The 15,150-nt window shown below is 45.5% G+C and overlaps 1 protein-coding gene across 1 annotated transcript in view; it reads left to right on the top strand.

Moving 5' to 3' along the window:
• LRRC72 (leucine rich repeat containing 72) overlaps positions 1 to 15,150 on the top strand; it is an 833,487-nt gene that overhangs the window by 146,652 nt on the left and 671,685 nt on the right. The window lies entirely within an intron of this gene.

Below are 15,150 nucleotides of genomic sequence, written 5' to 3'. Positions count from 1 at the left end.
AAATCATGTGGTTGAAATCTTTTAAAATGCAGGAGCTTTGATGTCATAGATACAGCAGTACTAAAAATATAAGCAAATTTTCTGACTGCAGTAATCAATGTCTAATATGCAAAGCAGAAGCATGTATAGTATGCCAGTTCTGATGTTTTCACTTCACTTTCCTTCCACTTTCTTAATGAGGATCACAGAGGATGCAAACTAAGTAGATCAAATGTGACTTCCCTTTCTCCAGCTAAGACAGTAGGCAGTTTAACTAAGTGCAATTTGGCAGAATTATAGCTTTCATGACATTGACTGGAAAGCCTGTTTAGAGAAGGTCACTGCAAAATGGAGTTCTCCTTAACCCTAATAAGCACTGACCTTAAAGCTGATTACATTAATTACAGGAATGCTGTGGTTACATCCCCTTGCATGGGGTGTGGAATTTTGGCCCGTTTTGTTAACATTTGCCTAAATGTACTTGTAACCACATGTTCAAGTCAAATATGCATTGAGGGAAATTATCTTGAACAGAATATCCAAAATAACTCAGCCACAGATTTCAGTGCACCTTGGGAGATAATCAAGTATTCCCTGTCCAGCATTCCTCTATTATGTCCTTTCCAGTGGGCTGTGACCAGAACTACTTCACTGGAAGCCACTTAATGTTCATTGTTGCAAGATGCCCAGGCCACTTTTTTGGGTTCTTTAATCTAAAGGAGCAGCAGCTGTACTCTGAGGCTTTCACAGATCATTCAGTCCCATGATTTTTCACAGAAAATAAGCTTACTGATCCCATAGAAAAACTTACTGCTTGTCTCCACTGTGTTATTCTTTTGGTTATTACTCACAGCTTGTGACCAGAAGTAATGTAGATTGACTATTAAGAAGTTTGCCCATCAGTGCCCACATCATCACCATGGATCAGGTCATCATCCACATGACTATTGCCGTTACATATGATTATCAGTCTTATGGTTCCACTCTGCATCATTTTTGAACAAGCCCAATACACTTGAAATCTTGTGCTTAAATCAGCTGTCCTTCACCCCATCCGTATAAAGTATTTCACTTTTTTCTAGGTGAGTGGTTTCAGATAAGGATGCACCCCCATCACTGTGCACTAAACAGTAAATTACTTAAGAATATAACAGAGGTAATGATCAAAAGGAAAACATATTATTTGATGTTGTTAATCTTCAGTCATTCATGACTGATGGGTCTCGGTTCCGTCCTTGGAACCAATTCAGCCACTATAACAAGCTCGTTCCAGCCAAAAACTCTCAAGCTAAGTCTTACCCATAGTGCCCCTCTCCTCATCTCCCCAGATCTCATTTGCCGCGTAGTATATCAAGACGTGTCAGGCCAGCTCTCCAGCTACGTAGTTATATTTTTCTATTTCTTCATAATATTTTTTGCTTATCTTTCCGATATTTTCCTCTAGCAGTCGTTGATAGCTTCACTTACCCTTTTATCTCCTAGAGTGTTTTTTTTTTTCCTTATTTCTTACCATTTTGGTATTCTTTGTAACATTGGTGGTACAGGCCCCTCCCTTACCACTGTGGTAATTGTTCATACCATCTTTGGTATCCCCCCCTTTCTTTACCCGCTGGGTATTCTTTACTTCTTTATTTAACTTTGTTAAAAAAAAAAAAGAGGAAATTTCAGTCTTTCTTCCTTAACTGTGTGTTTATGTATCTCACAGCTTTTTTGACAGGATTTTTTGACACCTTGTTGCTGTAGTGACTTGTTATTTGGATTATGATAATATCTGATAAGAAGGGGACAACAGGATTTAAGCAGTGCGATAAATGTGGCAGAAAGATGCCCGACTCTGGGTCTATATTAAAATCTCGAAGTATGACAATATCAAATGCGATATTGTCAACACGAGACTACCGAAAGCGCACTACATCGAATGTTTAAATGGAAAATCTCCACAGGGGAGATTTCCGTTTACTTCAATGTAGTGTGTTCTTGGAGTTGGTATATTTATGTGGGGGGGGTGCAGGGGGGCTTCCCCCCCTACCTGCACACTATTTATTTATTTATTTTTTTTATTTAGGTTTTTTTTTGGTTTCGATGGTTTAAGACTTTGATCACTAAAGTTCAATCTTTAGTGATTCAAAGTTTTAAACCTTCAAGATTATAATATAGATCCCAATCTCCAGTGGGTATCTTTCTTGTGCCTATTGTCTGTGAGTTCCCCACCTCCAGATTCAACCTCCTTGTGAACTTTGTAAAGGATTCAGCTCTCGTACATTAGCAGAGCACAGAAATAAATTAATCTTAAAAGGACTGTTAAAAACTCCTTTCTCGGAGGCATTATCGGAGGCAGAGGTTTCAACACCTCCTAAGAAAGACATAAAAATAGAAGTCATTCGGTTCCAAAATCTCCTAGTTCTCAGGAACAGAAGCCTTCTAAGACACATACTGACCCTAAGACAAAACTTCCTAAGCTGTCAGCACTGACACTCTCGGCACCAGAGCCTAAAACTCCCTCCACAGTGTCGACAACCTCTTGTATGGAACCGATAGCCACAACTTCTACTATGGTGCCAACTATTTCCTTGGTACCAGGCACCTTTTCGGTACCAACAATAGTGTCTCCCTCCAAACTGGTCAGTCCTTCCCCATGACAGTATTTGGGTCCTTCACCCTCAGTAATGATGAGGAAGAAGTGTCCCCATGGTCACCACCTGAGGATATCTCCTGCGGAGACATACTGGAGATTCTGAAACAGAGGGGTGACTGGAAGTCCATCAACCCTTCTACTGAGGAATCTGTATTCTTGCAGACTTTCTGTGCTTGACACTCTACTTCCTGGGTGACCCCACCTGTGGACAAGCTTGTCAAGCTCATCATGCAGCTCGCTTGGAAGGCCTCTGACACCATTGAGCCAATTCCCCGAAGAGCGGACAAAATTCTCCTCCACAACATCAGCACCATTGGTCCAAAGGCTTGGTAGTAGATTCTATGGTGGTTGCAGTGGCCACTAGAAAAGAACTTGCTGAAGAGAGTTCAACTGTCCATCCTCCAAACATGGAGTCCTGGATGATAGGCAAACTAGGAAAGCGTCTCTCCCTCCACAGTGCCGATGACAACTTCTTGTATGGAACCGATAGCCATAACTTCTACTATGTTGCCAACTTTTTCCTCAGTACCAGACACCTTTTCAGTACCAACAATAGTGTCTCCCTCTAAACTGGTCATTGCCTCCCCATGACAGTATTTGGGTCCTTCACCCTCAGTACTGATGAGGGAGAAGCGTCCCCATGGTCACCCCCTGAGGATATCTCATTCAGAGACATACTGGAGATTCTGAAACAGAGGGGTGACTGGAAATCCCTCAACCCTTCTACTGAGGAATCTGTATTCTTGCAGACTTTCTGTGCTTGACACTCTATTTCCTGGGTGACCCCACCTGTGGACAAGCTTGTCAAGCTCATCATGCAGCTCGCTTGGATGGCCTCTGACACCATTGAGCCAATTCCCCAAAGAGGGGATAAAATTCTCTCTCCTCCACAAGATCAGCCCCATTGGTCCAAAGGCTTGGCAGTAGATTGTATGGTGGTTGCGATGGCCACTAGAAAAGAACTTGCTGAAGAGAGTTCAACTGTCCATCCTCCGAACATGGAGTCCTGGATAATAGACAGACTAGGAAAGCGGGTTTACACTTTGGCAACATTCACAATATGGTCATTGAACTATCTGGCACATTTTACCCGTCTTCAGAGGGACCTGATTACAGACCTTTCAGGAACCTTGGCAGGAGCATTGCCTGATGAGGTACATGACAAAGTTGCCTCTCAGCTCCTCCATGAGGTTGATCATCCATACATTGGCCTCTCAGCTCCTCCATGAAGTTGATCATCCATACATCAGAGGGGGCAGCCAGAGCAGCTGGTACAGGCATTGTCATGCAACGTCAGGCCTGGATGTGCTTGCGTGACTCCGGACCCCTTCAAGTCTTCCTTCGTCAACGCTGTTTGGCCCAAAAGTTAAGGACATTTTAGCCAGGTGTAAGAAAGACAAAAAGACCCTGTCTGCCATGGGCATTCACTTTTCTGCCCCTCAACGATCCTTTACCAGGAATCAGAGAGGTGGGAAGATGTGGTTCAAAAAATCCCAAGGGCCTTTTCGTGACACATACCACTTGGCCTGGCGTTCAATAACATCAGATTCCTGGGTGCAGACAATAATGACCAGAAGTCACAATATCCCCTTCGACCTTTATCCAAGGCCACTAAGGTGAATCCCTGATGTCCACCCAGTCAGAGGGATGCAACAGCACAAGACGTTCTAAAGCTGCTAGAAAAAAAGAGTCATCCAAACAGTCCCACCAGATCAAATAGGAGCCGGGTTTTACTCAAGATTCAGTTTAGTACCAAAAAAAGACAGGGGACTGGAAGCCAATTTTGGACCTCAGCATGCTGAACATGTTTATCAGACAAACAAAATTCTGAATGGTCATGGTACTGTCGATCCTTCTGTTTCTGGAAAAAAGATGATTGGATGTGCTCCATAGATCTTTAGGATGTGTATTACCAAATAAAAATGGACAAACGATCTAGAAGATATCTCTGCTTCTGGCTGAGAGCCAGTCACTACCAGTTTCGAGTACTGCCCTTTGTTCTCACCATAGCCCCCAGGGTGTTCACCAAATGCATGCCAGTAGTAACAGCTCACTTGCGACTGCAAGGATTCCGAGTGTTTCCATATTTAAGCGATTGCCTCCTTACCGCTCCAACCAAGAGTCTGCAGCTCCAAGCTGTATTCTATACTCTAAAACTGACAGACATGCTAGGAATCTCAATAAACAAGGAAAAGTCAAAGCTAGTAATGGTTCAAAGCTTAGAGTTCATTGGGGTGACATTTGACACAAAATCCTGCTTAGATGCTTTACCTCATCACAGGTTACAAAGGCTGAGATCTCAACTCCAAGTAATACTCTCTCAAGACTAGTTCCAGCCCGATTGGTCTTACAACTTCTGGGTTCCATGGTGGCAAGGATCATTCTGGTCCCACTAGCGAGATTCCATATGAAGCTGCTTCAGTGGCTCCTAGCATCTTAGTGGTCTGTAATGATACACCCAATTTCTTACCCAATTCGCATAACAAACCATTGCAAACAAGATGTGAATTGATGGATGAAGCCAGAAGAGGAGTTATGGAGTTGCCCTTTTTCACCCCCTCAACCCAAAGCTATAGTAACCATGGATGCCTCCCTGATGGGGTGGGGGGGGCATTTTCAGGGAAGAACCATCCAAGGCACTTGGTCCCCCTTGGAGGACAATCTGTATATCAATCTCCTGCACCTTACCTGCCTCTCTCTCCTGCACCTCACCTGCTCTTCTAGCAGCTAATTACCTGTCCCTCTGTCCTTCTCCAGGTGAATGGTGCTTGCTGATTGTCTCTGCTGAATCCTCTGCTACTTGCTCTTGCCCGCTCCGTTCGCCCTACGGGCTCACTCCGCTCCCCTACCCTACCCCCAAATCCCACCCACCCCCACTACATCTACATTTAAACCCATCTAACCACTCCCACTTCCTCTCCACCCACTAAACTCCACCCCTTCCTCCTCCTATCCCCACCCACTTACTCATTAGCCTTACTTCTCATCCCTCCTATCCCCACCCACTTACTCATTAGCCTTACTTCTCATCCCTCCCATCTCCTTACACAACACCACTATATTGTTCATCCAAACCCTAACATGCTTAAAAGATACTTATCCTTCCCAATTCAACTACTACTCCTCTTAAACCTTACCTACATCTACTACCTTACCCAACCTTATCCCATCACCTACTCACCATTCTCACAGACAACCTACGTTCTACATACATCACAATCCAACTTCTTCATCTCTATCTCCCCAGAACTATATCCCTTCAACAACAACCTATGTTTTCATCTCAAACAATTCCCCACTCTTAAATACTCAACAACTACTCTGTCCTTATATCCCACTAATCTTCCAACTTACATCTCTCAATCAAAACAATCCAAATACCTCTACTACATAACTCAACTTCTAACTTCCATACTTTTATCTGGAGATATTCACCCTAACCCAGGACCAACCCCCTCCTCCTCAATAACCAAATCCATCCTGCTTACATCTCTTAATGCACAAAGCTTAGCTAACAAAATTCCAAATCTTCATGCCTGGCTACTCCATAACAAACCTGACATCCTTGCCATTTCTGAAACCTGGCTAAAACCACACATAAAAAATGAAGAGATAGTACCACCTAATTACTCTATCATCAGAACAGACAGAACCCATAGAAAAGGTGGTGGAGTGGCTCTAATCTACTCTTCCTCCCTACACATAACACCCTATAACAAAGCCATTCCAAAGTTCACTAACGCAGAATTAATACTAGCTCATCTTCAGCTAAACAAACAAAAATCTATATACATTGCCTCTCTTTACATTCCCCCAGGAGACAATGTCCCAATACTTGAAGAAATCCTCTCATGGCTATCAACTAATATCTGTAATGAAACTGTAATCATGGGAGATACCAATATCAATTGGTCCTCCATTCAGTCCCCTGCTCACCCCCTCAATATCAACCTATACAACTACTCTCAACTCATTAACTCCATAACCAGGCCATCTAAAGACTGCACAAGTGGCAGCATTTTAGACTGGATTCTAGTTTCCCACCCCCACAACTATCCTGACAGTGGAACCCTCCCTGACTCCCTCAGTGACCACCTTCCCATCTTCACTAGACGTATTCTATCTCCCTTGCTAGCTACTCATACTTACTTAACTACTCGATCCCTTAGAAACTTTAACCCAGAAACTTTCTCTGATACCCTCAAATCACTTAATTGGTACCCCCTAAAATCTCTACCACTTGAAGATGCTATAACTCACTTTAATACTACCTTCTTACATCTCCTTAACAATCATGCTCCCTTAATTACTAAAAGAATAAAAAGGAAAACCACCCCCTGGTTAACCAAAAGTACACTTGCCACCATGCGACTTAGAGATAAAGCCTGGACACAGTTCCAAAGAAACAAATCTATATCTAACCTCAATGAATACAAAACACTTCATAACTCAGTTAAAAAGCTTATCACATCAGACCATCGAAACTACTTCATCCAACTTCAAAGCAACCATAAAACCAACCCACAGAAGTTCTGGAGAGGTATAACTACCCTCCTAAAACCCGGTAATACAGAACACCCAAACCCCTCCCCAAACATACAAGACTCTGATTTAGCTACCCAATTCAATTTTTTCTTCATTGACTCCATCTCAAAACTTACCTCTTCTTTTTCAAATAATAATCCACCTCCTACCTCCACTTCTTCTCCAAATAACAATCCACCTCTTACCACCACTTCTCCTCTCCCACCTCCTTCAAATAATAATCCACCTCCTACCTCCACTTCTTCCTCAAATAACAATCCACCTCTTACCACCACTTCTCCTCTCCCACCTCCCCCTCTTACTTCCTTCTCCCACTCCTCACCCTCTCAACCCCCACCATTTTTCATTAAACCTATTCCTACTTCTACTATAAGAAAACTCCTACAGAAACTGAAACCTTGCACCAATGCCCCTGATAACATTCCCTGATACTTCCTCAGCATAGCTGCTGATGCTATTGCCCTCCCTATCAGTATCCTAATCAACCGCTCTATCCAAGAAGGTCTTGTTCCTCAAATCTGGAAAAAAGCTTATATCATTCCCCTGCACAAAGGAGGTAACAATACTAATATTTCCAACTTTCGTCCCATCGCCATCCTCTCTCCCATTTCTAAGATCCTAGAGAAATGTATCCACCTTCAACTCCTCCCCCATCTCTTGGACAATAACCTATTAACCCCTACCCAACATGGATTCAGACCCCATCATAGCACTATGACTGCTCTCCTTTCCTTCCTTGAAACTGTGAATAAAGCTAGAGATCTTGGCTTCACTGTATCTACCATCCTTCTCGATCTCTCTAAGGCATTCAACACTATCTCTCATAACCTTCTTCTTACTAAACTAGATAACCTAAACCTCTCACCCTCTTCCCTCAAATGGTTTACCAGCTATCTCTCCAATAGGCAACAAGCAGTCAAATGGAATAAGGCCACCTCCTCCTTCCTCAACACCCCCACAGGTGTCCCTCAAGGTTCCATACTAGGACCCCTTCTCTTCAATATTTTCATTAATGACTTTTACCACTCCATCCCTCTTACTAGCGTTATCCAATATGCAGATGATTCCACAATCATCTGTGCTGCCCCATCCATCCCAACTCTTTTAAAACTAACTCAAGATGCCTTCTCTACCACAGAGCAATGGATGAAAGACAACCATCTTGCACTCAATGCTAGTAAAACTAAACTTATGATTTTTACCTCCTCCAAAACTAAGAACTTCGATCAGAATTTATTCTCCATCACCAGCCAAAATTCTACACCTCTTGAACTGGTATCCGAAGCCAAACTACTAGGAGTTCAAATCGACAACAGGCTTAAATTCAACTCCCATCTACTACTAAACATAAAAAAACCCCACCAAAAAATTGGTATGCTCTACCTACAAAATTGGTTTCTCACCTCAACTACCAAATTTACTCTCTCTACTACATTTCTCTTACCCTCCCTTCTCTATGGAGCCCCCCTTCTAACAAATCTACAATCATCTCTCAAAACCAAACTGTCTTCTTGCTACAATAAAATTGCCAGATTCGCCACTAGCAACAAATCATCAACACATCACTGTGAATCTCTCAACAAACTAAACTGGCTAGAACTACCAAACTACCTATCCTACATTCAGCTCACCTATGCCCATAAACTCATCTTCCAGCCTTCCCTCTGTCCCTCCCTCGCCACTACCTTTAAAATGCACCACACACAAAGAATTCTCAGATCTAATAATCAAAACCTTATAGAAGTTTACCGACCACTCCACCCCCCAGGACAATACCTCCTGTCACACTCTTTAACTCGCTTATGGAACTCCCTTCCCCCCTCCATTCGTACCACTACTAGCCTCCAATCCTTTAAAAAATCACTCCACTCTCATCTAACTTCCACATGGGAATGCTCCTGCTCCCATCCCTCATAACCAACACTCTACTTCATTCACCCTCTCCCTTCCTTTCTCAAATTCCAGATAACAAATTCTTGCCTGTCTCTAGTACCTAGTAACTCCTGACCCTACTCCATCTAACTACCTATCCTCATTCCAACTGAAAAAAAAAAAAAAAAAAAAAAAAAAACAATTGTTTGATATCATTTCCTTTGATTGAGATACTTTTCATCAGTCTGTTACCCCTGTAATGAACCTGCAGTCTGTATGTGTGTATATTAAGCTTAGTTTGTTTACCTCTGTAATCTTCATGCAATCTATGTGTGTACATTAATCTTTGTGTAACATGTATTTAGGAGCTTTTAAGAAGTATATAAAGCATAGTTTGTTTACCTCTGTAATCTACATGCAATCTGTGTGTATATTAATCTTTGTGTAATATGTATTTAGGAGCTTTTCTCCCCAGGACTCCATTGAAAATGGGTTCATTAGGCCCAATGGACTATCCTGGTTAAACAACTGCAAATAAATAAATAAATAAATAAAATGTCCTAGAACTGAGGGCAGTGCTCCTAACATTGCAAGCATTCCAAGCGACCCTTCTATCCAGTGAGACAATATGTCAGTGACCTGATGCATCAACAAGCAAGGAGGAACCAGATCCTACCCATTATGCCAGGAAGCCCTGAGAGTGTGGCAATGGATGATAGATTCCAACTGTTTTCTCTTAGTAACGCACATTCCCGGGAATTCCAGTGTGATTCGGGACAAACTGAGCAGAAACATTCTGATGCCTCATGAGTGGTCTCTCAATCCCATAATAGCGACACAAATAGTTTGTCATTGGGGCCAGCCTTGATCTCTTTGCCTCTCCCTCAAACCGTAAATGCAGCAGCTACTTTACCCTGATCCTCCCTCAGGGGGAGGCACCGAGATATGCTCTGATACATGATTGGCCCCCCGGGACTAATTTATGCCTTTTCTCCCTTTCACCTCATTCCACACTTCTTAAAGAAAGCACAACGATTGAGAAACAAAATAATCCTCATTGCACCCTATTGGCCCCATCAAGTCTGGTTCCCCTTCCTATGGCCTCACCTAGTTCACTGTTCGTGGACTCTGGATCCAACCCCATGACTCTTTGTCTCATCCACAGGGGCTGGTCCATCTTGTCCATCCTGACCTATCGAGTTTCAAGCTGGCCGCTTGGTTTTTCTACTTCCACTAATTGCCAGGCACAGTAATCTATCTTCCCCAGTCCAAAGGATACTTCTGGCCTCCCATAAACCATCCACCAGGAAACTTTATCATAGTAAATGGGCTAGGTTTGTGATCTGGGCTAAAGAACAAAGACTAGACTCCTTCTCAGACCCGATCCATAAGATCTTAGAATACTTGTCAACTTTATTAGAATCAGGAGCCTCAGCCTCTCCTATCACAGTTCACTTAGCAGCTATTTCCAATTTTCATAATGGCTTTAATGATTTTTCATTGATGTCCCACCGTCTCTGCAAAACCTTCCTAAATGGAGTCATGCATTTGAGACCACCTCTTAAAGATCCTATTGAACCTTGGAATTTGATGAGATTCTTACACACTTTAACTTGTTAACACTTTGAGCCATCAGCCACCTGCAATATAAAGTTTTTGTCTTGGAAAACCTTATTCCTGGTAGTCATCACCTCAGGCAGGAGAATATCAGAGTTACAAGCTTTGTGTGTAAACCGCCCATACACCATTTTCCACAAAGAGAGAGTATCACTTTGGACTAACCCCTCCTTTTTGCCCAAGGTTATTTCAGATTCAGATCTCAAACAGTCCATTGATTTGCCAGTTTTCTTCCCAGATTTTTCTAACAAACGTAAATACTGATGTAATGTGATCCTATCTCGCCTACATTCTCTACAGATGGGTTCGGAGCTGATCCTCGGCTCCGACTCGGCCGCTATACAATAGAACGCAGTCTCTTATTGGCTGAGTTACCTCATATCCCAGGATGCACCACTACCACTTCCCCAGATCTTGTTTGCCGCTTTTCAGCATAGACGTTGTCTCGGACTTGGCTGAGCTAAGTATCTTTAGTCAGAAATTTTTCTGTCTGAATTTTGGTCAAAACTTACCCAAAAGCTGTTTTAACAGCTATTGTTGTTGTGTGATTGGTTTTGATAATTTTCTTGTGGTAAATTGTGTTGTTTTGTGGTAATTAACGGTCCCGTTTAAGTTAGAAGGGCCTAGCCCTACCCTAGGCGTTTAAGTTAGAGTCTAGGTTGTCTTGTACTATTTTTCTTTTTGGTAGTCGTGTTTATTGTTTATATAACCATGTCTAAAGAGCATAGACCATCAGGTTTTAAAAAGTGTGTTAAATGTAATTATAAAATGTCTATAACAGATGACCATTCTTTATGTGTTTATTGTTTGGGCCCGAAGCATCTTCAGGAGTCCTGCAGCGTTTGTCACGCTTTTTCCTCTCGCGTCCTCCAAGAGAGGAAAAATAAGTTGATCTTAAAAGGGCTCATTACTCCTTCCTTTGAGGAAGCCCTATCTTCCTCTTCTTCACCTTCGAAGAAGAAAAAGTCTTCGGCTCCGACCAGCCCGTCGGATCCGGCAGCAAAAAAATCTCGGCAGGCTTCTCCGTCGGCTCCACGGACTTCGGAGCCGAGGGCGGAATGGTCTGCCTCGATGTCTCCAGCCTCGACTCCTCTGGTTTCGGAGTCGACAGCTCGGGCGTCGAGAGGCGTGTCACCTTCATCGGCTCCACTGCCTTTGGAACCGATGGGGGTTGCCCGCTCAGACTCTTCCCCTTCGGTGCCGAAGTCCACATCGGCTCCGAGGGAAATTGCAGTTGTAGTGGAGTCTCCCTCGGCGCCGATACTTCTCGAACCATTACGGAGCCGGTCCCCCAGTCTTTTGGAGCCGGCGGAGAAGTCAACTCGGACCCGGTCGGTCTCTTCTCGGTCATCGAGGATGTCCGATTCGGACTTAGACAGGGTGCTTAAAAGGCTCTTTCAGTCTCCAGTCTTCGCAAAGTTGATCTCGGCTTCAGCCCAGTTGGCTCTGGAGCCGATCTCCCATCCTGCTACATCGATTCCTCCTCCAACAGCTTCGGCGCCGTTGGAGTCGGTGCTGGTGGAACCGGTGGAGGCTATCGGGTCGGTTCCGACTCTAACTCCAACCCCGTCCCTTGGGTCGGGGTTCGGTACGCGGACCTCCTCTGTCGGCCCCGGGGGGGACGCTTCGGGCCCGATCCTTTCAGTTCTGAGCCTCCCTCTCGGTGCATCGGCTGCAGGGGTTCCGACTGCCATTGTGGTCTCGGGGGTTGAACCATCCCAGGACTCTGGGGGTCCAGCCTTCGAGGCCATGAGGAGTGCCTTGGCCAAATCCTCTGTGGCCACTTCCACCATTTCACCACCACCTTCCCTGGGCATGGAGACTGGCGCCTTTGCAATCCCCCTGTCTCATGACAGCGGGGCCCCGGGGCCTGAGGTTACCCCCATTGGGGGTTCCCTTCTTCCTGGAGGTCCCTCCGACACGCTTTCGGAGGAACCTCCCAGGAAGAAACAGTGTAAGAGGAAACACGTCGACTCCCCTGATGAGACTCTCACCTCGGATACCGACCTCGATGATGCGGAGGGGTCCCCAAAGTCGTCCTCGGAAGATGTCTCCTTTGCAGACATCTTGGAAATCCTCAAGCAACGAGGCGACTGGCAGTCCAAACCCCCTTCTGCTGAGGAGTCGGTTTTCCTCAAGGCCTTCGGGGCTCAGCCCTCCGCCTCCTGGGTGTCTCCGCCCTTCGATGAGCTTCTGGATTTGATCTCTCGAAGGGCGTGGGAACACCCTGATTCTGTTGAACCGGTGCCAGCTCGCCCCAATAAATTCCTCTCGGCTCCCCCGGATAAGGACTTTCTATCAAAGGGCGTGGCTGTAGATGCTATGGTGGTGGCATCTGCCACCCAACAAGATGTGGCAGAGGCTTCGACGTCCGTCCATCCTCCTAATAAAGAGTCTAGGAGCATGGATCGGTATGGCAAGCGTACCCTTTCTTCAGCGGCCTTTACATTAAGGTCTCTGAACTACCTGACACATTTCACCAGACTACAGAGGGATCTGATCAAGGAGCTTTCGGATACCCTCTCTGGTAACTTACCTGAGCAGTTGACCCAGACGGTTAACTCCCAGTTGGCTACCCTGTCTTCATTATCTAACTCGTCCATGAGGCTCATTTCTTATGCGGCCGAAGGAGCGAGTAGAGCAGCTGGAACAGGTGTTGCTCTACGGAGACAAGCCTGGCTACGCCTGTGTCACTTTGCAGAGGCTTTTAAGTCTTCCTTTGCTGATGCCCCCCTTTGATGGGTCCTCACTGTTTGGACCCAAGTAAAGGACACTTTGACTCGCTGCGAACAGGAGGGTAAGACTTTAACTGCCGTAGGAGCCCGGTTTTCCACTCCCTTCAGACCTTATCCCAAGGCTCGAAGAGGAGGGAAAATGTGGTTCCGTAAGTCTCAAAAGCCTTACTCATCACAGCAGAGCGATTCCCCTTCTAGAGGCAGAGGAGGGGGAAATTTTTCAGGGAGACGCTGTCCCAGAGGCGGCGGAGGCCCCCGCAACACTGGAGACCGCGAGTCCTTTCGTGGCTCCTCCTCCTTCCAGCATCCCTGAAGGAGTACCTGACTGTGCAGCTCCGGAGCCAGTCGGGGGTCGCTTTTCGAGACACCTAAAGGCCTGGGAAAATATTACTCAGGACCGATGGGTGCTTCGAATCATCGCCGGAGGTTACACCATTCCCTTTGCTCAACCCCCTCCACCAGTCCAAAGAATCCCGGACCCGCCACCCAGTCAGTGGGATCATGCAGCCAACGAAATTTCAAAGCTGCTTCAAAAAGGGGTCATCCAACCTGTCCCCGCAGACCAGGCCGGATCAGGGACTTACTCAAGATTCTTTTTGGTGCCAAAAAAGACCGGGGACTGGAGACCCATTTTGGATCTCAGCAAACTAAACCGATTTGTAAAAAAGTCCAAATTCCGGATGGTCACTTTGCAATCCATTCTCCCTCTTTTGGAGAAAGGTGTTTGGATGTGCTCCATAGATCTCAAAGACGCCTACTATCACATTCTGATAGATCAGGCGTCGAGGAGACATTTACGCTTCAGCCTAGGAGACAGTCATTTCCAGTTCCGAGCACTGCCCTTTGGTCTCACCACAGCCCCCAGAGTGTTCATCAAATGTTTGGCGGTGGTGACTGCTCACCTGAGAAGTCTAGGATTCCAGGTGTTTCCATACCTAGACGACTGGCTCCTAACTGCCACCTCCAGGCATCTACTCTTGGAAAACCTAGCAGCCACTATCACACTAGGCAACTCCTTAGGAATCACCTTCAATTGGTCAAAATCTGTATTGCTGCCATCTCAGCGTATTCTGTTTATTGGTGCAGAAATAGACTCAAGGCAGATGCGAGTCTATCTCCCTGTGGAAAGGATAGCGACGCTCCAGCTTCAGGTCCAGGCTCTGCTCCTCAAACGTTGTGCTCCGGCAAGAATGGTCCTACAGCTGTTGGGCTCCATGGCAGCCACCATTCTTCTGGTCCCCCTGGCAAGGTTGCACATGAGGATACTCCAGTGGCTCCTATCAGTCCAGTGGTCTTATCAAGACCTTCCCCTCAGTCACCACATACTGATCACAGACACGTGCAAACAGGATCTTCGTTGGTGGCTTTTCTCCTCCAACCTGAATCTAGGGCGACCCTTCGTTCCCCCACTCCCCTCTGCCACGTTGACTACGGACACCTCCCAGACAGGGTGGGGGGGACATTATCTGGACAGGTCGGTCCAAGGCACGTGGCACTCCGACGAGAGTCTTCTCCACATCAATATCCTGGAGATGAGGGCGGTGCTTTTAGCGTTGCAAGCACTGCACGATCACCTCCCCCAGGGTACGATTGCCATTCAGTCCGACAACATGTCGGTAGTCTGGTACTTAAACAAGCAAGGAGGGACCAGGTCCTACCCCCTTTGCAGAGAAGCCATGAAAGTATGGAATTGGGCGATTGCTACCAAGCGTTTCCTAGTGGCAACGCACATTCCGGGGAAATCCAACGTGATAGCCGACAGACTGA

This window comes from Protopterus annectens, chromosome 3.part0, assembly GCF_019279795.1.
Source record: "Protopterus annectens isolate FY-2018-M chromosome 3.part0, PAN1.0, whole genome shotgun sequence".
Lineage (NCBI taxonomy): Eukaryota > Metazoa > Chordata > Ceratodontiformes > Protopteridae > Protopterus > Protopterus annectens.
Note: the sequence above shows the minus strand (reverse complement) of the source record. Positions and strands in the feature narration are given on the sequence as shown.